Source organism: Anas platyrhynchos, chromosome W, assembly GCF_047663525.1.
Source record: "Anas platyrhynchos isolate ZD024472 breed Pekin duck chromosome W, IASCAAS_PekinDuck_T2T, whole genome shotgun sequence".
NCBI classification, from domain to species: Eukaryota; Metazoa; Chordata; class Aves; order Anseriformes; family Anatidae; genus Anas; species Anas platyrhynchos.
Window position 1 is genome coordinate 5,005,692 of NC_092620.1, and position 24,317 is coordinate 5,030,008.

The 24,317-nt window shown below is 43.8% G+C and overlaps 1 long non-coding RNA gene across 2 annotated transcripts; it reads left to right on the plus strand.

Annotated features, from left to right (window-relative positions):
- Positions 1-4,585: 4,585 nt before the first annotated feature.
- On the plus strand, positions 4,586-15,469 carry LOC140000574 (uncharacterized). 2 transcript variants are annotated; one of them, XR_011805620.1, is made up of 3 exons: positions 4,586-5,312; positions 10,164-10,436; positions 12,031-15,469. It is a non-coding gene; the product is annotated as an uncharacterized lncRNA (long non-coding RNA). The 2 variants fall into 2 exon arrangements; XR_011805621.1 differs by having other exon boundaries at positions 4,586-4,791.
- The last annotated feature ends 8,848 nt before the right edge of the window (positions 15,470-24,317 follow it).

The following is a 24,317-nucleotide window of genomic DNA, read 5'->3' on the forward strand; positions in this document are numbered from 1 at the left end:
TGAAGCAACTTAAAAGTCTCCTTTTCTGTCATAATACCAGACAAAATTTCAGTTATAAAAATTTCAATTAAAAATTCTTGTTTTCCTTCTGCCCTCTAGTTCTGGTCATAAAAGAAAATTAATCATTTTAAATTCATGTAGTCTAATCAAGTTGTAGTTTCTTCAGGTCTGAGGGACATTCTATGACATTCTGAACAAAATACATAGCTAAACTTTCTATTTCCTTCCCGGAAACAATGGAACCACTTTTGTAGCATCAGAATGGACAAATAACACTGCCTCGAAGAGCCCCATCTCCAGATGGCTTCTCTCCATACAACCCTGAAGAAACAAATCATCGTGTCAATAAAGTTATGCAAGCTAGGCTGTACCTGCTGCAGTAGATAGGACCCTACTCTTTCTTAATTGGAGGAGACAGCCCTGATAATAAATACAGAGTGTTTATTGGGCCTCAGGTAAAGAACACTGTTGTGTTGTCTGTAGCTTTTATTAATTTATAATTAATCTTGGAAAACCGTTGTCCTGGTTTCAGCATGTTATCAACACTCTTCTCATCCTAATCCAAAACACAGCACCCTACCAGCTACTAGGAGGAAAATTAACTATCCTAGCTGAAACCAGGACAACTGTACAAAACCAAATTAGATTGTCAGTCAGCAACCCATGCTAATGGTTCTGTAAAGCAATGTTTAAAAGATGTAATACGTGCTCATACAGCATAGTAATCAGCTTGTATTTTTATCAAATATGTAGCAAGTACTATTTTTGTCCGAAGTTTCTCTTAAGAAAAAGATTCTAGTTAAAGAAATCTTTACTAACGTTCCATATATTTCTTATTCCTACAAGTAGCTCCTAATTATATGTCTTATTAAGCATTTTTGGCTAAAATTTGGCCACTTACTTTCCTGGTTTCTCACCCTGAAATGCTTTATTTCTTTAACTATGGAGTAGCTATAAATGACAAGCAATGCCATAATTCCTTTAATGGAGTGATAATATCATTGATACCCATAATAAGGTCCTTTTCAGAGACTTTCATAGTACTACTGTGATGCTGTATTGGGGAACATGTAGGTTTTTGTGTAAGCAGAAACATGTCATTTAAGTTTGCCGTCATGCTACAGATATATATTATGATTATATGCATAAATTCCTTTTAGTATGGAGAGTAACAATAGCTTTCAGTTGATTTTTTGAAAAAGAAAGGAGAAAACTGATGCTATAATTGTCAGATTTTTTTCAGACATATTCCTAAATAATATTTTGGGAATTCCCTTTTCTGAAAGGCCATGTAAGAAGATATTTATGCCCATATTTGAAATACTATTTTGCATTAAATACTCTTTTTTTGAAAAGTAGGAGGGCCTAGTATACACTTCCATGATGCACCTAAATGTGGAAAAATGATCCATGTAATTATCAAGTCAGTAGAGCCCTAGCTTATACTTTTCTTTGCAGACTTGTAGCTGTGGCTGTGGAACATTTTATATTCATCTGCTATTTGTTATGCTGCGTGTATTCCAGCTTGAACCCTCAGACCCAGTGCTATGGAGAAAGACACTGAAGAACTTTGAGGTAATCAATCTCATAAAGATCTAATGGCAGATCTAAAATATACTCCAGGTAGAATTCTTTAGGGTACTGTCTTAAAAATGCTCAAAACTGCTGCATTTCAAAGCAACAAGAATGTGGTTTTAATTGTTTTTAATTCAGTTTCAAGAGCTATGTAAGTAGAAAAAAAAATCTGCAGATAAAAGATGTAACTAAAAGAATTAGTAGAGAGCTGCAGTTTAGTGAATGATTCAAATTTAATGTCGCCATGAGTAGAAAGATAAGCAGAACAGGGGTCCTCAGAAGTATTTGTATATACTTAAAGCTGTAAGCTATTTTTAATAAATAAATAGCTTTTTGCTGTAAGCTGTGTTTCTTGTGATCTGTTGATTAGTAAGACTTCTGAAATACCTGTTACTTCTGCTGCTAATACATTATTGTGAAGGTCAATAGATCTTTAAGCAGTAGTTAAGCTTTAGTAATGTTGCCTTTAAATATAAGCAATTCATAGCATAAACACAACTGTTGCTATATTTTTCTGATGTTAGGTTGAGAGTTTGTTCCAGAAATATCACAGTAGGCGTAGCTCGAGGATCAAAGCTCCATCTTGTAACACCATCCAGAAGTTGCACCTGCTCCTGCGTGGGCTCCTCTCCATGGGCTACAGGTCTGGCCCGGAGCCTTCTCAGGCAGAGGCTCTCCATGGGCCGCAGCATCCTTCAGGTCAGAACTACCTGCTCCTCCATATGCTGCAGTGTGGAAATCTGCACCACCGTGGTACACCATGGGCTGCAGGGGGGACAGCCTGCTCCACCATGGGCATCTCCACAGGCTGCAGGAGAACTTCAGCTCCTGTGCCTGGAGCACCTCCTCCCCCTCCTTCTTCACTAACCTTGGTGTCTGCAGGGTTATTTCTCACTCCTCTCTCCCAGCTGCTGATTCACAGCAGTTTTTCCCTTTCTTAAATTTGCTCTCACAGAGGCACAACCAGCATTTCTCATTGGCTTGGCTCTGGCCAGAGATGGGTTCCTTTTGGAGCCAGCTGAAACTGGCCCTTATCTGACATGGGGCAGCATCTGGACTCTTCTCACAGAGGCCACCACTACAACCCCCTGCTACCAAACCCTTGCCATGTAAACCCAATAAACAATCGTGATTATTTTTTTTATTATTTTTAGTAGTATAAAGGATGAAGAACAGATGTGCTCCATTTGTTCGTTAGGCATGCTGGATGAAGAGAGCCTGCCTGTGTGTGAAGATGGCTGCAGGAACAAATTACACCACTGCATGTCAATATGTATGTTATCATCTTTGTCTCATTAAATTCTGGTGACTCTAAATATCAAAAAGTATTATAACTTAGTGTGTTGTTGTGTTTTTTTTGTTGTTGTTGTTTATTCACAAATCAAGCTTGTAATTTAGTGCTTTTAGAAAGAAGTTAACTGAAGGGCTAGAGGTTTGGTTTTAACCTCTTTTACCTGAATGAGATTATGTCCAATTAGAGCAAGGTTAGGAGCAGACTTTATTCCTCTGCAACTCGACATTAGAGTTCATGAGAGTCATCCACGATCAGCTTGGATTATGTAGTAAATTATGGAATATTCTTACATACTACATTAAATAAAGTATATAAATAGCTAGTTTGCTTTAACAAATAAAATTCAGTCTCATGTATATTAGTACTTTTTTAAAAACATTGCTTATGTTTGACGTATAAAAAGACCCATATTTCAGTTCATAACTTTTAATATTAATTATAGTGCTAGACTGAAGCATTTCTGCATACAGAAATGTTTAAATGCACACATTTATCAGGCTGCTGCAGTGGCTCAGTTCAGAAATGTTTATCCTGAAACTGACATTCTTCAGTAAAATTTAGGTATACTAATGCCATCTTCTGGTTATATACGCTATAAAACTGGAATACATATTATCCTGTTGCTGTGTTCCAGGGGCAGAAGAATGTAGAAGAAACAGAGAGCCACTTATATGTCCTCTTTGTAGATCTAAACAGAGATCTCATGATTTCTATAGGTAAGCAGTCAGTCTGAGTATAACAAACTATCTGTTTCTGGATCTCTAGAAGTATTCTTAAATACAGTAAAGTATTTACCTTGGTCAGTGTTTTGTTTGTTAATCCATGTTATTTGTTGTTAATCTGTAGTCATGAATTGCCAACCCCTGTGGTTTCTTCTGTTCTCCATGTGGTTCAGCAACAAACTCAACAGCAATCTACAGTTGGATCACAGAGGAGAACCCAAGATAGAAATTTTAACCTTACTCACTATGGGGTCCAGCAGATCCCTTCTGCCTATAAAGGTTTCGCTGAGCCATGGATTCAGGTAATTTTACTTTGTAAAAGAAGCTTCAAATGTAAAAAATGATTTTTAACCATTTCGCTAGATTTGTTATACTTGGTGAATATTACATTTACACAGCACTAACGCAAAACTACTTTAATGTCCTTCAGAAGAAACTATGATCATTGTGCCTACTGGCCAGTAACGAAATATGCTTATGCAGTATTTGCTCCTGCTATTTTTAATAACTGAAGGCGCTTTCTTCTGAAAGAGCTTGGAATAAGAGGAAAGTTATGTTTTGATTTATACCATCAACTTTTTTCACTTTAAAAAAAAAAATGCTCGTTGATGCTTGTTGATGGCACATGCAGAGAGTGAGTTTCTTAACACTATTGATTTTGAAAAAGGTAACCATAGTGATGTTAGTGTCTACTGAATCCACCTGGTGGAACAGAGAATATTACGACAAATATCTTCTCTCTTTGCTCAGACATGAAAATGAAATGACAAACTGGACAATTTGAGGTAGAGCTATAATAGGATTCTAGTGTATGAGTGTCTAATTTTGACACAATTCTAAAGCATCTGTAACAATTCAAAAATTATTCTGAATCCCATCAGCTTTTTGCATCAGAAAAAAAGGTTTCCCAGTAATGTTTTCACTGTTGTTTTTTTTTTTGTTTCAGAATTCATCTCAGGCTGTTGAGGGATTTTTGAAACAGCAAAGATCCCATGGCTTGCTACAGAGAGACCTGACAGAAGCCGGAACACCTGAAAGACATTGAGAAACTCCAACCACCGACCGGACAAAGGACTCGCGGGGAGACGCGGGAAAGTGACGTCATCGCGGTGAGACGCGGGACATCCGGGATCGAGTTGCTACGGGAGACCAGAGGCGTCAGTGGACAACGGCAGCCGACCCTCACCGTGTGGCGAGTTGGTACATAGCAGAGGGGCGGAGATCACGACCCTGCAGCCTGTCTGAAGTAACCACGGAGGCGGAGGCGGCTGTGCTGCTTCTCTCTAGCATTCTCTCTATGAGAGGCATATCTTGCAATGCAAAAACGACTATTCGTCCCCAGATCGGTGTTATAACTATGCTGTTACATAATTTGATAAATGTACAAATGTTCCTGGATAACATTCAGAGGGGTTGCCACATTGTACGGATTACTAATGACGACTTAGCTATATTACTACCTTTATTGCGGTGCAGGAGTGCAGAGCCACAGATTACACTACCAAATGACCACTGGCAGGCTCTTTCACAAATAGCTTCTAAGGTTGCAGCCAGCACTGCTTGCAGACATATAGCAGACGTTGCACTCTCTTTCCTAATTAGCAATCATGTGTCTCATCCATTTCCGGTGATTGGTCAGTGGCAAAAAGAAAAGGGGGAGAGTAAGGGGTGACAAAGACAGAAACGGTATCAGGAGGATGCCACTGACACTACTAGCACGGGTAATAGGAGTAGTATAAATGACACAGGTGATGGCAAGGGTGGAATGATAGGGCAGCATTGTCGAGTTCTGGTGATTAAGGAGGTATTGGGGAGGCATTGGGGAGGCAAGGACAATCCCCAGACATGGACTGTATATCTCGAAACAAGACACTGGAACTCATGATAAGGAAGCGGCAGACGGACAGAGAAACAAATGTAAGGACTATAAATCTCAAAACTGGACATTGGAATTCATTATAAAGATACAACAAACGGAAGAATTAGCAACAACCAGCTCTCGCAATTAAGAAACATGCCAATTCAGCAGATTCCTGACCAAAGGTGAAAAGTACACTGTGAGGAAGACTCGGGGTCTTCCTCCCAAAGACCCCTGCCCACAATTCTTGGAAGGCTCTACGCAGGCGCAAGGTGCCAAAAGGCTAATTAGCATGAGAAGCGAGGGAAGGCGGGGATAGGTAATGCATATGTATAGGTGCTTGTAGAATATTGATAGATTGATTGTATAAATTCAAGACTGCTTTCTGCTTTGGGTATGCACGATAGGTGGAGAGATCCCCCGTGCATCCAGCGCTGCAATAAAGAATATACCACTTAAAGGAATTTCGGCTTCGATCTTTGAATCAATCTGGCACCCCAGATGGGACTACCTCTCTGCCGGACCGCAGGACCCGCTGGGGACAGGACTCCCTAGGGTACCCCCGGGATTTCCCAGAGGGACTCCTCGACTCACCGGATCACTGCGGAGGCAGACAAGGACCCCATCATTGTAAGTGAGTATATTCTTTATTCTGGTTTGGTTTTCTGGTAGACCGGTCGTCTGGAACTGTCTGTAAGTCAGAAGGTGATCTTCTGCGAGGCAGTGTTTGGTATATACTTTGTGGTTAGCACCATAAGTATATGTTTGGGGACCTTAAGGAAGGAGCTCGCTTTAAGGTTCATCTGGAATTGTGTTGTCTATTTCGGTTTTCTGACTCATGGAGTATGGTATTTAACTCTGGTTATTGTTACTGCGATTTTGGCTATTTTTCTGGTGGTAATAGTAGGTTTGTGGCATTGTTATAAGAAAGATATCGTTACGGTGTTACACAGTTCGGTTTTCTGACTTATCGCATGTGGAATTTGACTCTGACTATTGTTATTGTGATTTTGGCAATATTGCTGGTAATAGTAGCTTTGTGACATCGCTACTGAAAGATATTGCGTGCCTGTAATTTTGTGAGTGATACGTTTTTGTGATACGCTTTTGTAAGTAACACGTGTATTCTGAAAGTGTAAACTGGAAAATGGGGGGGCGAGTAAGCAGTGAAATTCCTAAGAAAAGTACGCTGGGTTGTATTTTGAGTCATTGGAAGGATATAGCGGGGCTCCGTGTGGAAGTGAAAATAAGAAAACCCTGATAAAATATTGTAATCAGTGGTGGCCCCTTTATAAATTACAAGAAGGGGAAAAATGGCCCAAAAATGGGACCTTGAATTACAACACGCTATTGCAATTAATGTTATTCTTAAGGAGGGAAGGGAAATGGGATGAAGTTTCATATGCGGATATGTTTTTTACTCTGAGAAACCACCCAGAATGGCAGAAGGAGTGTGGCATTAATTTGGCCCCACAAGACCCTTTGATTTTATCAATAGAAAAGGATATGAGGAGGGATGGAGTGGGGAAATTAAAGAGGTGTTGTTCGGCATGTAGCATTGGGCAGAGGTGTTTAAAATTAAATGAGCCAGAAGAAAGGATGGAAGATTATGTTTTACCACCTATAAATGGTGATGTAGGTGCTGGAATAGAAGTTGAAGGCGCTGGAAATGACATAGACTCTAAGGGGTTTACTCCGATAACTGCTCGTACACGAAGTAAAATAGGACCAATAATCCAAGCCCCTCTGCGTCAGGCTATGGGAGCTAATGGACCTGCTAGAATTAAAGTACCCTTCACAACTAATGAACTAGATGCCTGGAAGGAGGCGGTGAAAGGGTATCGAGATGATCCAGAGGTAGTGGCTAAAAGATTTGAATTGATTGTGAAAAACTTAGACCCAGATTGGAAGGACATAGAGATAATGCTGGCTGCATTATCAGAAACCGAGAAACAGCTAATAGTTAAAACTGCTAGAACGCAGGTACAAATCCAGGTAGCCTCGGGAGCCCTGCCCGGCACAGTGGAAGTACATGTGCCTAGGGCAGACCCTAATTGGGATTATAATGATGAGAATGATTATAGAATGCTAAAACGATATCAAGAATGGATTAGGATTGCTTTAGAAAATGCAATACCTAAATCTGTGAATTGGTCAAGACTATATACAATAAAACAGGGGACCTCAGAAACCCCATCCGAATTTCTTGAAAGGCTGAGGGCAGCAATGCAGAAGTTTACCACTATAGACCCTTCCTCTAAGGGGGGTAGACTTCAATTAGTTTCTCTATTTTTGGGTCAATCGGCGGAAGATATTAGACGAAAACTTCAGAAAATGAAAGAACCAGACGTAAGGGATTTGGAAAGATTAGTAGAAGAAGCCTGGAGAGTGTTTAGAAATCGTGAGGGGAATGAAAGGCAAAAGTTAGGTGAGACGATTGCAGCAGCCACTGTGGCAGCCCTGCGAAAGCAGGAAGAATCTTTTCGAGGCAGGAGAAGGGGGGGGAAGGTAATGCGACTCCCCTTGCGGGCTGAACAGTGTGCCTATTGTAAAGAGATAGGACACTGGAAAAGGGAATGCCCGAAGCGGCAAGAGGAAAACAAGCTATTAATGGCTACAAAACAATGAAGGAGACTGGGGGACTCTACCCTAGCAGATCCACTGGTTAAAATTAAGCTAGGGAAATTGGGTCGGGAAGTAGAATTTTTAGTAGATACAGGAGCTACATATTCAGTGTTAAATCAGAAGTTGATGCCAGAAGATAAAGATTTTGTGACAGTGGTGGGGGCAACGGGTAGGCACGAAAAAGCTTTCTTTTTAAAGCCATTAGAATATGAATTGGGGAAGCAAATGGGAATACATAGGTTTTTGTATTTGCCGGGATCTCCTAGATCTTTATTGGGACGGGATTTATTAGAGCAATTAGAAGCTGAAATTGTTTTTGAAAAGGGAAGGGTAGAGTTAAGAGTAAAAGAAGACCGACTTATAAGTGCACTAAGTTTGGTATTGATCCAAACTGATTCTTTTAATGAAACCCTTCCGGAAATCCAAGATCAGGTTTATCCAGGGGTGTGGGAATCTGATGTCCCCGGGAAAACAAAGAATGCTGCACCAATAATGGTAAAATTAAAACCAGGAGAAAAGCCAGTAAAGGTTAAGCAGTACCCCCTTAGAATAGAAGATAGAAGAGAAATAAAAGATACAATAGATAAGTTTTTGCAATATGGGTTACTGGTCGAGTGTGAATCGGAATATAATACTCCCATCTTACCAATTAAGAAACCGGATGGGAAGAGTTATAGGTTAGTACAGGACTTGAGAGCAATAAACAGGATCACTGAAGACATACACCCTGCGGTAGCAAACCCTTATACGCTATTGACCAAGTTAAAGGACAAGTTGGTCTGGTTTACTGTGCTGGATTTAAAGGATGCCTTCTTTTGTTTAACCTTGGCCCCAGAAAGCCGAAACCTCTTTGCCTTTGAATGGGAAAATCCTGACTCAGGACGAAAAGTCCAGTTGACATGGACAGTGCTTCCTCAGGGGTTTAAAAATAGCCCCACGATTTTTGGTAATCAACTTGCAAAGGAACTTGAATCCTGGGAAGCCCCCAATTCTGAGCAATTGGCTAACGGGCAGGGCCCAAAGGGTTATGGTAAATGGGGCTGCGTCAGGCTGGCGGGCGGTCACCAGTGGGGTCCCTCAAGGCTCCATTTTAGGGCCGGTACTTTTCAATATTTTTATAATATAAAAAATTTTTCAATATTTTTATAAACGATCTGGATGTAGGAATAGAAGGTATTTTGAGCAAGTTTGCTGATGACACCAAACTTGGAGGAGTTGTGGACTCAGATGAGGGTGGAAAGGCCTTGCAGAGGGATCTGGATAGGTTGGAGAGCTGGGCGATCACCAACCGCATGAAGTTCAATAAGAGCAAGTGCCGGGTCCTGCACCTGGGACGGGGAAACCCTGGCTGCACGTACGTACAGACTGGGCGATGAGACGCTGGAGAGCAGCCTAGAAGAGAGGGACCTGGGGGTCGTGGTAGACAGCAAGTTGAATATGAGCCAGCAGTGTGCCCTGGCAGCCAGGAGGGCCAACCGTGTCCTGGGGTGCATCAAGCACGGCATCGCTAGTAGGTCAAGGGAGGTGATTGTCCCGCTCTACTCTGCGCTGGTGCGGCCTCACCTCGAGTACTGTGTGCAGTTCTGGGCACCACAGTATAAAAAGGACATGAAACTGTTGGAGAGTGTCCAGAGGAGGGCTACGAAGATGGTGAAGGGCCTGGAGGGGAAGACGTACGAGGAACGGCTGAGGGCACTGGGCCTGTTCAGCCTGGAGAAGAGGAGGCTGAGGGGAGACCTCATCGCAGTCTACAACTTCCTTGTAAGGGGGTGTCGAGAGGCAGGAGACCTTTTCTCCATTAACACCAGTGACAGGACCCGCGGGAACGGGGTTAAGCTGAGGCAGGGGAAATTTAGGCTTGACATCAGGAGGGGGTTCTTCACAGAGAGGGTGGTTGCACACTGGAACAGGCTCCCCAGGGAAGTGGTCACTGCACCGAGCCTGTCTGAATTTAAGAAGAGATTGGACTGTGCACTTAGTCACATGGTCTGAACTTTTGGGTAGACCTGTGCGGTGTCAAGAGTTGGACTTGATGATCCTTAAGGGTCCCTTCCAACTCAGGATATTCTATGATTCTATGATTCTGCAGGGGTCCTGCTGCAATATGTTGATGATCTCTTGATTGCTACCGAAGACAGGGGAAGCTGCATACAGTGGACGGTGAGCCTCCTTAATTTCCTAGGAATGAATGGATAGCGGGTTTCACAACAGAAGGCACAATTGGTTCAAACCCACGTGACGTACCTAGGATTTGAGATCTCAGGAGGACAACGTGAATTGGGGACGGAACGCAAGGAAGCAATCTGTCGTACCCCAGAACCACAGACTGTTAAAGAATTACGAACTTTCCTAGGAATGACAGGTTGGTGCAGATTATGGATCAATAATTATGGATTAATTGTAAGGCCTTTGTATGATTTAATTAAAGATAACTGCATAAGACTAATATGGACAGGAGAAGCCCGAGCAGCCTTTAAGAAGCCTTACCTCCTGATGTTTTTCTGATTTGCAGGGATAGGGCCTGGTAAGGTATCCCTGCAAATGCTATCGGACGTCCATGTTACTTAGGTAAACTTACTATATTTGATCCTAGCTTGTCGCAGCTGCGTGAGATCACCAGACATAAATGGGTATTGCTCGCAATGGATTGCAACGATAATGTTGAGTTGCTTGGTGTTGCAGCTAGAGCAGCATTGGCAATTTTCGTGCCAGGAGTGGCATCTGCGGCCGCACTTAACAACTTAGAAAAATTGGTATGCTGGGCCAAGAAACAAGCCCATGCCGCGACAGAGATACTTGAGGAGATGTTACCAGATCAAAATAGTCTACGACATGCGCTCTTACAGGATCGAGCTGCTATTGACTTTTTGCTTTTGGCTCAAGGGCATGGGTGTGAGGACTTTGAGGGAATGTGCTGTTTGAACCTTTCTGATCATAATGAGTCAATTCACAAATCCATTACTTTCCTGAAAGAGCACATGAGAAAGATTCAATATGAAATCATTCCTTTCAACCAATGGCTGTTGAGGGATTTTTGAAACAGCAAAGATATCCCATGGCTTGCTGCAGCTGAGCAAACCAAGCTACCAGGGCAACTATGAGAAGTTCCCATGACAGTGTTCCCACATCGCCCAATTGAGGAATTTAGAAAAATATTGTTGCCAGCAGCTGGCTTCAAGGACAAGGTCTGCTAATCACAAGGGGGTTGTTTTCTTGCAGGTGGGGTTGTTTTCTTGTAGTTGTTTGTCTGAGTGCTTTTGACCAATAATCTTGTGTGAGACACTATCCGCCCCCGGTAAGTTCGCTATAAAACCTAGGCTATTCGGGTAATAAAATGGAGCATGATCTGACCATACTAGTGTCTGTCGTGCTTTCGGCCGTTCTTCCTGCAACATATGGCCTCTTATTGAAGGTCCATGTAATAAAATATAGTATTCCTAATTTTGGTCTTAACTGTGCAAGTGTCACATAAATACAAAATTGGCACTTACTGTTACTTAAGTTGGGTTGCAAATAGCCTAAATACTCTCTAGCCTAGAGGTGGGTTCAACTGAGCAGGGATTATACACTTAAAAGAATGGGAGAATGTATGTTGCCCATATTTTTGCTGTAATTTTTGTCTAGTATAGCTGGACCTCGAGTTCAGGGTTGTTTACATCAGCATCTAAAAACAAACTCCATACTAAGTAATTAAACCACGGTAAATGAAACTACCCATACTGTCATTCCCCCACATGTCCTAGAAGAGTTTTTGGAGAACTGATGATTCATCATTTATGATGGTTGATTTCTATCATAGAATTTTTTAAGACTGTATACCCTCTGACATATTTTTGCTGTCAGACTACTTAAAATGATTTTTCACGAGAAACATTTCTTTGCTCTTTTTTGATTGCTCTTCTTAAGTTGTGATATTATTCAATTTGACTCATGTAAGGTTGCTTTTTCCTTGGCAGGTATTTGGAATGGAGTTAGTTGGCTGCTTGTTTTCTCAAAACTGGAATATACGAGAGATGGCACTTAGACGTCTTTCCCATGATGTTAGTGGTGCTCTATTACTGGCTAATGGAGAAAGCACTGGAAATTCTGGAAGTAGCAATGGAAACAACACAAGTGTTGGAGCTCTGGGAGCAGCTAGTGGGTCATCTCAGAACACTACCTCAGAAGATGTTGTGGTTAAATCCTGCTGCAGTGTGCTGTCCATGGTCTGTTCTGACCCTGTCTACAAAGTGTATGTTGCTGCTTTAGCAAGTAGCTGTTTACTCATGGTATTCTAGTAATTTCAAAGCTGCTTCATTTTTGAAGGGGAAGGAAAAGGACATGTATGAAGTCAAGAATGCTAATTATTGTTGTTGAGCATCACTGCTGACAACTATTAACTATTATCTGAAAGTTATGTTTTGTTTTATGTTTTGTAACAAAGTTATGTTTTGATTTATACCATCAACTTTTTTCACTTAAAAAAAAAAAAAAAAAAGCTTCTTTGGGGAAGTGAAGCCTGTGAGTTGAGATTAAGACAGTTTATTAAGACAGGAATAATAATAATAATAATAAGTAATAGCTCTTGCTGCACCCCCAGCCTGCCCACTGGCAGGACAGTGTGAGAAGCTGAAACATCCTTGACTTGGTGTAAGCACTGCTCTGCAACAATTAAAACATCAGCATGTTATCAGCACTCTTCTCATCCTAATCCCAAACATAGCACCCTACCAGCTACTAGGAGGAAAATTAACTCTATCCTAACTGAAACCAGGACACCCATCTGTGGGATCCCTTTGCTCAGGGATCTGGGTGCACTTTTTGGGTAACGCAGACAAATGAGGAAGTCCGATGTGTACCTCAAGGGGTTTTAATGTTGGGTGAGAATAGCCCATGATTTGAATTGTATGATGGTAATTACTATATAATGCTGTATGTCATTAATACTATAATTGCTGCATGTCCTATTAATGGCATAACAGAAACAGAAGCTCAAATAACGATGAATGAATTTTGATAGAATTGGACAAACACAGCGGTCTGATGTAATCAGAACGGGCTTCAGCATGTGACAATCCAGCACCATACGCCATCTCTTCTGCCCTAAAAGACTGTTGTGACAGGTGGAGCCCAGTCAGTCACAAATAAAACAAAATCCATGGACATTTTATATACATATATGAAAGGTGGTGATTCATTGGAATGTATTGGAAAGTGTGGGACCTGAGCTTGACATAAATGTTATGGAATAAGGAGTGGATATTGTCCTAGTTTTGGCTAGGATAGAGTTAATTTTCCTCCTAGTACACCAAGCCAAGGACTTTTCAGCTTCTCACACTGTCCTGCCAGCGGGCAGGCTGGGGTTGCACAAAAAGCTGGGAGGGGACAGACCCAGGACATCTGACCCAAATTGGCCAAAGGGGTGTTCCATACCATATGACATCATGCTGAACAATTAATATGGGGTGGCTGGCTGGGGTGGGGGGAACCAGCCGCTCAGGGATGGGCATCAGCGGGTGGTGAGCAATTGCATTGTGCATCACGTGTTTGGTACATATTGTTATTATTACTATTATCATTATTATTATTTATTTTTCCGTCCTATTAAACTGTCTTTATCTGAACCCATAAGCTTTTACTTTCTCCCCCCCTCCCCGATTCTCTCCCCCATCCCATCCCACTGCGGGGGGAGGGTGAGTGAAAGGCTGGGTGGTGCTTTGCTGTCTGCTGGGTTAAACCAAAATAGAGGCTTAGAGGCTTGACTCAAAATTGGAGGGAGGGAAGCTCCAAACAATGCTTCAGATTAGAAGAGCAGACCTCTCCCATAACTATGCAGAGGTCTGTCTTTGGTTTAGGGAAAAAAAAAAAAAGGAAGGGGTTTTCCCTGCTCAGGACATGAGGAAGGAGACATCCAGACTCAGTTCCTTTCCACTTGATGATTTGAACTGTATCCACAAGGTCAAGTGCTATTTTGAACAGAATTAAACTCATTCACCTAAAGCTATTCTGCTATCCAAAAATGCATTTCAGTTTCAACAGGTTACCTGGAAAAAAGGGCAGTGAGGAGTTTGTGGCCATGCATCTAGGACACTGCCTGAAAGAGGAAAGACCTACGTTTATACCCTTGATCCAAGCACTGCTCATTTTATGTTAAAGCACCATCATATTGAACATGTACTACTTGCAAACCTGAACTTTTCAGAAGCCATTGTGCTTTTTTGATGTTTGTTTGTGGTTTTTTTTTTCTTTTTTAAATATATAGCTATCTGATTATGAAAGTGAACAGGGTAAAGGAAAAGTATAAAAATGCAGGCTATTTTTTTTTCTCTCCCTACAGATTACTGTAATGCTTTTTCTTTCCTGGAAGGTCAGAATGCAAGTTCATGGGCATATGGACAAGTCCCAGTTACCAGTTGGTAGTGTTATAAATGAGGTCTCAAGTCAATCTGAATTTTGTAATATTTATAAAACAAATATTTCTAAAAGGTATAAAAAGGTAAGTAAACAGCACTGGGTGTGCAGGGGGAGTCTATGCTCCACCAAAACGCACACACACACATCAAACATTCTAAATACATGTATACAGAACATTGCTTTACATAATAACCCGAGTATGCCTATACATACATACAATCAGGATAGGTAACAAACAATCCTTTAAGTTCCATAACTTACTAAAATCAAGTACGCCTATACATAAAAGGTAAAAAACAATCCTTTAAGTTCCATGACTTAACAGTCTCCATTTTTCCATTCCTTCTGAACAATATATCTCGCTTTAAGTTGTCAAGCAACTTTGTCTTCAGGCCTTACGTATCCCGTTCTTCCCAGATCGAAGAAAAGCATATTCATCTCCTTTTCAAGGCCAATAGGCCTGGGTCAAAAGGCACGTTCAAGTCAGCAGGGGGCGTAACAGCAAAAGCCTTCGATGGCTGTGGCAGCAGAGGGGCCAATGGCCATGGCATAGCAGTCGGATCAGTAAAGGAGCCCGCAGCTCCCTCACTATCTGGCAAGCCACACGTTTGTGATTGTGGCCCCACATGGCTCTTTAAGGCCTCAGAGATAGCTCGCCAGGTGCCGAGCAATCCCACTGCAACCTTGTCATTTTTAGTTGCAGAGTCCCACACCTTGACCTCAGTTTGGTCCCATATTTCAGGCTCATAAACTGTCTGATTGTTAATAAGGAGAATAAGATGTAAGCTTACCAGGACAGTCTTTGTTCCTAAGGACATATGATTCCCCATAACACGCAACTGCTTACCAGCGAGAGGCAGTTGTGTGCACAGGTCCGCTTCTCTCAGCTCGAGCTTCTCTCCAGCTCCAGTGCGTCTATTTCCAGCGACGAGCTTCTCTGAGCGGTTTGCTGAGTCTGGCCAAACCTATCTTCATGAGGCAGCTGCCCATACAGTGCTGTGCTCTGCACTTGTAGCTAGAACAGCAGTGGTATCACACCAGTGTTGTGTCTGCTGCTGAGCAGACACAATCATATAAGGAGGGGGAGTGAGAGAGCAATTGTGGTGTTTAGCTGCCTAGCACGGTAAAACCACCACAGGCCTTTTTGGCACCCAACGCGGGGCCCCAAGGGTTGAGATAACAATAGAATTGATTAAAACTCTTACAACTTACTTCCTAGTCACCATGTTCAGTGTCCTGTTAATAGTGGCTTCTTTGATCATATGTCATGCAATCCGTGTCATGTTCTCCTTTCTCCTCTATATCCGATCTGAGAATGTGCTACAATCCGTGTTCGTTTTTTTTTAATTCGCTGTGCTGCCAAGCACTGGCCTTGAATTTAATCTGTCATTCAGGCTCTGCACTGTTATCATTTGGATCTCATGGAAACTACCTGTTAGAGAATATTCAGAACTATACTGCCTTCCTTTCCTCATCTGGATGTCAGTTTATTAATAATATCAGCAATGGTACCTCCTCCTTCTTTCACACTGGGCTAATTACAACAGTTTTTGAGTATTTTGAATATCCTTGTGTAACCCATATATTGCTATTTCTAATTCTGAATAACGGGTTTCCTCTTCTCTCTAAGATTAGTCGATTGTTTAGAAAGGCTACCCAGGAAAATGTCCCAAAACAGTATGGTGGCGGGTAGCAAGGTGTGTAGGAGTATATAGGCAGGTACCTGTCACGGGTGTCTCCTCCAACAGTTTTGAACTTCACTCCTGAACAAGTGCAAAATCCTAAAAACCTGATAGACTGTTTGAGAGTCGTATGCCCTGACCCTGATAATGCCGGAGAACGACAGCTTGCAGCATTGTGCTGGGTCCTGGCTTACTCCTATCAAACACTGTTTAACATCATCCAGCACCTTGACGAGAGGGAGGAAGTCTCTGAATCTGATGACCAAGTAACACACGCTGTGGCTGACCCAGAGGACCAACCGACTATGGCATCAGTCTCCCCCGTAGTCAAGTCAAAACAATGGAAACGGAAGTCAGCTCGTTTAGTAAGGGAAGAAGTCTCTCCTAAGAAGGAGGGAGAAGGGGAAAAGGCATGCAACTCTAAAGCAGAGCCATCACAAAAACAGCAGGAAGAAGAGATGGAAATCATAAAGGAATCAGAAACCACTCAATCCCTATCCCTGAGTGAGTTGCGAGAAATATGAAAGGATTATGGTCAACGCCCAGGTGAACACATCTTCACCTGGCTGCTTTGATGCTGGGACACTGGGACCATTAGCCAACAATTAGAAAGCAATGAAGCCAAGCAGCTGGGATCCCTCTCTAGAGAAACGGTAATTGACAAAAGAATTGGGAGAGGGACACGTTCTCAGCCTCTGGAGGCAACTCCTGGCAGCTGTGAAAGAAAGGTATCTCCATAAGGAAGATATTGTATATCAAGTAGGTAAGTTGGCCACTATGGATAAAGGTCTCCAGCATCTGTGGGAATAAGCTGTGCTGGAGATGATTTATAGTGATTTGGACAGCGCCCAGACACCTCAAGATGAAGTCCACTGCACAACATCCATGTGGCGTAAATTTGTGCGGAGTGCACCATCAGCACATGCCAGTACACTGGTAGCAATTCACTTGGATGAGGGGATGGGACCAACAGTGTGTAATCTACCCTGCCAGCTTCAAAAATATGAAGACAATCTCTCTGCTCCGCTACGGGCCTGTGTCTCAGCTGTGGAGAAACTGTCCCAGAGGCTCCACCACCTCATAGAACAATCACCTCCCTCCACATCTAGACGGAGTGATATTTCAGCCACTAAGAATCAGTATTTTCCTGCTCAAGAGAGTACCCAAGACGCAGACCATGTGGCACCTTGTGGTTTTATCTGCGTGACCACAGATAAAAAAGGAAATACAGCAGCAAGAAGAGGGGCTCCTAAGAAAACCGCTGCTTCATTTTCTGTTGGGCAGTTCCCCAGAGGCAGTAGAAGGGCTGATGTTATTCTTGACCCTGATGAAGGGACCTCTGCTTCTCATTGGCAAGAATTAAGTGGCAGACGCTCCAACCAGGACTAGAGGGGCCCTGCCTCTGGCCAGCCAGAAGAGAGGGATAACCGGATTTATTGGACTGTGTGGATCCGATGGCCTGGCACGTCGGAATCACAAGAATACAAAGCTCTAGTGGACACTGGCGCACAGCGTACTGTAATGCCATCAGGTTACCAAGGGACAGAACTCATCTGTATCTCTGGAGTGACAGGGGGATCCCAACAACTAACTGTATTGGAAGCTGAAGTGAGTCTAACTGGGAATGAGTGGCAGAAGCATCTCACTGTGACTGGCCCAGAGGCTCCATGCATCCTTGGCATAGACTACCTCAAGAGAGGGTACTTCAAGGATCCAAAAGGGTACCAGTGGGCTTTTGGCATAGCTGCTTTGAGCACAGAGAAGATTAGGCAGCTGTCTACCCTGCCTGGCCTTTCAGAAGACCCTTCTGTTGTAGGATTGCTGAAGGTTGAAGAACAGCAGGTACCAATCGCTACCACAAGGGTGTAGCAACCAAGGAAATTGCTACCACAAGATTGCCCCTGGGGTGGAAACACAGCCCTACCATTTGCCACGGACTGATCCAGTCTGCACTGGAACAAGGGGGAGCTCCTGAATGTCTGCAGTACACTGATGACATCCTCGTGTAGGGCAACACATCAGAAGAAGTTTTTGAGAAAGGGAAGAAAGTAATCCAAATTCTCCTGAAAGCTGTTTTTGCCATCAAGGGACCTGCACAGGAAATCCAGTTCTTGGGGGTAAAATGGCAGGATGGACGTCACCATATTCTGATGGATGTGATCAATAAAATAACGGCAATGTCTCTGCTAACTAGCAAAAAAGAAACACAAGCTTTCCTAGGCCTTGTGGGATTCTGGAGAATGCATGTTCCAGGCTATAGTCAGCTTGTGAGTCTTCTATATTGAGTGACTTGAAAGAGGAACTATTGCAAGTGGGGCCCTGAGCAAAAACAGGCCTTTGAACCAATCAAACAAAAAATAGCTCATGCAATTGCCCTTGGTCCTGTCCGTATCGGACTAGCTGTGCAAAACATACTTTACACTGCAGCTGGGGAGCATGGGCTCACCTGGAGCCTCTGGCAGAAAACCCCAGGAGAAAATCGATGCTGACTGCTGGGTTTCTGGAGCCAGGGCTATTGAGGATCAGAAGCTAATTACACCCGAACTGAAAAAGAGATATGGCATATGAGGGTGTTCGAGCTGCTTCAGAAGTTGTGGGTACAGAAGCACAGCTCCTCTTGGCACCGCGGCTACCTGTGTTATATTGGATGTTCAAAGAGAAAATTCCCACTGCACACCATGCGACTGATGCTACGTGGAATAACCGGATAGCGTTAATTACACAGCAGGCTCGAATGGGAAAACCTAATTGCCCAGGAATCATGGAATAGATCATGGAGTGGCCAGAAGGTAGAGATTTCAGAGTGCCAACAGAAGAGGTAACCCGTGCTGAAGCGGCACCACCATACAATGAGTTGCCAGAAGACAGAAAGCAGTATGTGTTGTTCACTGACGGATTTTGCCGTGTGATAGGGAGCCATCGTAAAGAGAAAGCTGCTGTGTGGAGTCCCACACTATGAGTTGTGGAGGCCATGGAAGGGGAAGGCGAATCAAGTCAGTATGCAGAAGTGAAAGCTATACAGCTGGCCCTAGAAATAGCTGAAAGAGAAAAATGGCCAGTACTGTATCTACACTGACTCATGGATGTAAAACCTGGCTGTAAAGGTACGTCATGTAGATGCCCACATGCCCAAGAGTCGCGCTACTGAAGAACATCAGAACAATGAAGAAGTGGATCGAGCTTAGAAAATTGAAGTGGCTCAGGTGGACCTAGACTGAGAACGTAAGGGTGAGCTGTTTGTAGCTCGATGGGCCCATGAAACATCAGGACATCTGGGGAGGGATGCCACATACAGATGGGCTCATGATCGAGGGGTGGACTTGACCATTGAGGCCATCACACAGGTTACCCATGAGTGTGAGACCTGTGCTGCAATCAAGAAAGCCATGAAGGTAAAACCTCCCTGGAACAGGGGGAGGTGGCTAGGGTTTCGATATGGTGAGGCCTGGCAGATTGACTATATTGGACCACTCCCACAAACCCGCCAAGGCAAACGGTACATACTCACCATGGTAGAAGCAACTACTGGGTGGCTGGAAACATACTCTGTAAACCATGCCAGGGCCTGAAACACTATCTTGGGCCTAGAAAGACAAGTGCTGTGGTGACATGGTACACCAGAGAGAATTGAGTCTGACAATGCGAGTCACTTCCGAAACAATTTGGTCACCTCCTGAGCCAAGAGACATGGCACTGAGTGGGTGTATCACATCCCTTATCACCCACAAGCCTCTGGGAAGGTTGAGAGTTACAATGGATTGTTAAAAACTATGTTATGAGCATTGGGTGCTGGGACATGGAAACAATGGGACACAAATCTACCAGAGGCCACTTGACTAGTTAACAACAAGGGGTCTGACAGTTGTCCTGGTGCTGCTGAAACAAAACCCCTACACACGGTGAAAGGAGCTAAAGTCCCCGTAGTGCATGTAGGAACGTGGATGGGGAAGGCGGTGTGGGTTGTTCCTGTCATGGGAAAAGGCAAACCCACTCGTGGGATTGTCTTCGCCCAAGGACCAGGGTATACCTGGTGGGTCATGCAGAAGGATGGGGATATCAGGTGTGTGCCTCAAGGACATTTAAGCTTGTGTCCTGGGTCTGGCTGGAATATTAACTTTCCCGGCAGCAGCACATACAGTGCCGTACTCTGCACTTGTAGCTGGAACAGCAGTGTTATCACACCAGTGTTGTGTCTACTGCTGAGCAGCAGTGGCACAGCATCGGGACTCTCTCTAACCCTCCTAGGGGGTGGGCAAACGTGAGGAGAGAAACATCACTAGGGCAGCTGACCTAAACCAATCAAAGGGATATTCCATACCATGTGATGTCACACTCAGCAATAAAAGGTGGAAACAGGAAGAAGAGGGGAGGGGTGGGCTCTCGTTGAGAAGACGTCGGTCCTCCTCTCGAACACCGGCTATGTGCGTTGAGGCCTTGCTTCAAGGACATGGTCAATCATCGCTCATTTGTGGGAAGTAGAGAGTAATTTCTTTCCTCTGCACTTCCATATAGCCTTCATTTATTTTATTTGTTTGTTTTCCTCCCTTCTTTTTATTTTTCCCTTTTCCCCTCCCTTTTCCCCTTTCCCTTTTTATTTCCCTTTAGTTAAATTGTTTAGTTCATGGTAGTCTTTATTTAATTATTATTATTATTTCCCTTTAATTAAATTATCCTTATCTCAACCCGTGAGTTGTTCTTTGCTTTACTTCTTCCCCTCCTCATCTAAAGGAGGGGGAGTGAGAGAGTGGTTGTGGGGTTTAGCTGCCCAGCACGGTAAAACCACCACAAATAATTACTTGTCATAATGCTGATTGCTTTAATCTCAACTCTGCTGCGCCTGTTTTCCAAACTGAGTATTATAGCACATTATTTTCCGTATGTGTTCTCGGTCATGTTGTTTATCCTCTCTGGGCCCTGGTTTCAGATCATTATGGTACTGTGTGTTGTAACAGTGGCTTATGAGACGATGAAATATCTGGTCATGACTCTAACTTGGTATTTGTACTCAGTAACATCGTCGACTCTATACTTTGGAAACCGTATCTTGGAAACTATTAGCAATTATACCTGATGCCTTTTTTCATCAGGGAGTCAATCTGTGGAGGGGAAAGGGGAAGATATTTTTTCTTACTCGATCACTCTCCCTTTCTCCTTCACCACCCTCTTATCCTCTGAGCTTGTTACAATAGCTCTCCAAGATATTGAATATCCTTGGGATACTCAGACCAGCATGGTCTTGTTGTTATGCCTCCTGAATGTGCTTCAGGTTTTGCTTAAAGTTAAACAACTACTTAGGAATCTCATCCAGAGATCTGCGCGAAGGCAGTATAGTTGTGAGTGGCAGGGAGTATGGGAGGATATGGGCAGGCATTTAGAGCAGGTGGCACCCCCAGTGTTTTGGAAATTCACCCCTGAACAATGGCAAAATCCTCAAAAACTGGTAGAATGCTTGAAAAAAAGGTGTCATGATTCTGGCAGTTCCAAAGTAACACAAATCATTGTAACATGCTGGGGCCTGGCTCATGCCTATCGAGCTGCAATTGATACTGCTATCAACTTAGTGACAGACCCTGCGGCCACTCCAAGTCCTGTGACAGATCCAATGGCCACTGCGACCCCTATGGTGGATTCTACAGCCGCTCCAGCTCCAGCTCCTGCAGCCGCTCCAGTTCCAGTTCCTGCAGCCTCTCCAGCTCCTGCAGCTGCTCCAGCTCCAGCTCCTGCAGCCGCTCCAGCTCCAGCTCCTGCAGCCGCTCCAGCTCCAGCTCCTGCAGCCGCTCCAGCTCCAGTTCCTGCAGCCACTCCAGCTCCTGTGGCTGGGTCAGAGAAATGAGCTGTAGCAGTGCAAGTTGCCCCTGTAGAGAAGGTGAAAAAATGGTATAGAGATTCAGGTCGTTTAGAACGCAGAGAGTCTTCTGCTAAGTCTAGGTATAGAGATGACGATGCTGGGCCATCAGGGATTCAGGAGGAGGAAGATGAGGATGCTGAAAAATCAACAGTAACTACCCGAAACCTGTACAAGCGTGAGCTACGAGATGTGCGGAAAGATTTTGGTCGTTGTATAGGTGAGCAGCTTGTCACCTGGCTGCTCCGGTGCTGGGACACTGGAGCCAATTGTGTGGAATTAGACGGCAGGGAAGCCAGGCGGCTGGGATCCCTTGCTAGAGACGCAGGCATTGACAAAGCAATTGCAGATGGAGCACAATCTCGCAGCCTCTGGAGGCGTCTCCTCTCAGCTGTGAGGGAAAGGTATCCCTTCAAGGAAGAACTTTTATGTCTACCAGGCAAGTGGACCACTATGGAGAAGGGAATCCAGCACCTGAGAGAATTAGCCGTACTGGAGGTGATTTATGAGGACCCAGACCTCAAACAAACATCCAAAGATCCAGATGAAGTCAGGTGTACACGACCCATGTGGCGGAAGTTTGTACGGAGTGCACCATCATCATATGCCAGCTCATTGGCAATAATGGCCTGGAAAGAGGATGAGGAACCCACAGTGGATGAAGTGGCTAAACAACTCCGGCAGTACGAAGAAAGTCTCTCCTCTTCCTTACAGGCCTGCGTCTCAGCTGTGGAGAAACTTTCTGAAAAGGTTCACCAACTTAAAGAGAATCTATCTTCCTCCCCACCTGAACCAAGCAGTGTCCAACGACCGAAAGAGAACACTGTGGAGAAACTTTCTGAAAAGGTTCACCAACTTGAAGAGAGATTATTATCCTCCGTACCTGTACAGAGCAGTGTCTCAGCTATCAGGGGTAGGCATTCATCCACACAAGGAAGACAATATGGTGGGTACACACCCCGTGCCACCCTGTGGTTTTACTTACGAGACCATGCAGAGGACATGAGCAAATGGGATGGAAAATCTACCGCAACCCTAGAGGCACGGGTACGTGAGTTGCAAAAGAAAACAATCGGGAAAAAGGATTCTCTGAAAAGTTTGCTGCTCCAACTTCCAGCAGACAGTCCTTCAAACACAGAAAAGAAGAAGATTCTGACCAGGATTAGGGGGGCCCTGCCTCCAGCCAGGGGGAGGAAAGGGACAATCGAGTTTATTGGACTGTGTGGATTCGATGGCCTGGCACATCAGATGCACAGAAGTATAAGGCTTTAGTAGACACCGGTGCACAATGTACTATAATGCCATCGAGCTATAAAAGGCCAGAGCCCATCTGTATTTGTGGAGTGACAGGGGGATCCCAACAACTAACTGTATTGGAGGCTGAAGTGAGTCTGACTGGGAATGAGTGGGAAAAGCACCGTATTGTGACTGGCCCGGATGCTCCGTGCATCCTTGGCATAGACTATCTTAGAAGACGATATTTCAAGGACCCAAAAGGGTTCCGGTGGGCTTTTGGTATAGCTGCCTTAGAGACAGAGGGCATTAAACAATTATCTACCTTGCCTGGTCTCTCAGAGGACCCCTCTGTTGTGGGGTTGCTGAGGGTCGAAGAACAGCAAGTGCCAATCGCTACCACAACTGTGCACTGGCGACAATATCGCACTAACTGAGACTCCCTGATTCCCATCCATAAGCTAATTCGTCAATTGGAGAGCCAAGGAGTGATCAGCAAGACTCATTCACCTTTCAATAGTCCCATATGGCCAGTGCGAAAGTCTAATGGCGAGTGGAGACTAACAGTGGACTATCGTGGACCTGCCCAATCAAACTTGTTACGTACTGTAGAAGGGGATAAAGTTCCTCTAGTGCATGTAAGAAATATGCTGGGTAAAACAGTCTGGGCTACTCCTGCCTCAGGAAAAGGCAAACCCATTCATGGAACTGCTTTTGCTCAGGGACCTGGATGTACTTGGTGGGTAATGCAAAAGAATGGGGAGGTCCGGTGTGTACCTCAAGGGGATTTAATACTGGGTGAGAATAGCCCATGAATTGAATTGTACCACGTTAATTACTATATAATACTGTATGTTATCACTACCATGACTACTATATACCCTAGATGAAAATGGTGACTAATTAGAATGCATGGAAAAGAGCGTAACCTGAGCATGACATAAATGATATGGAATAAGGGGTGGATAGATGTCCTGGTTTCAGTTAGAACAGAGTTAATTTTCTTCCTAGTAGCTGGTAGAATGCTATGTTTTGGCTTAGGATGAGAAGAGTGCTGATAACACCCCGATGCTTTAATTGTTGCAGAGCA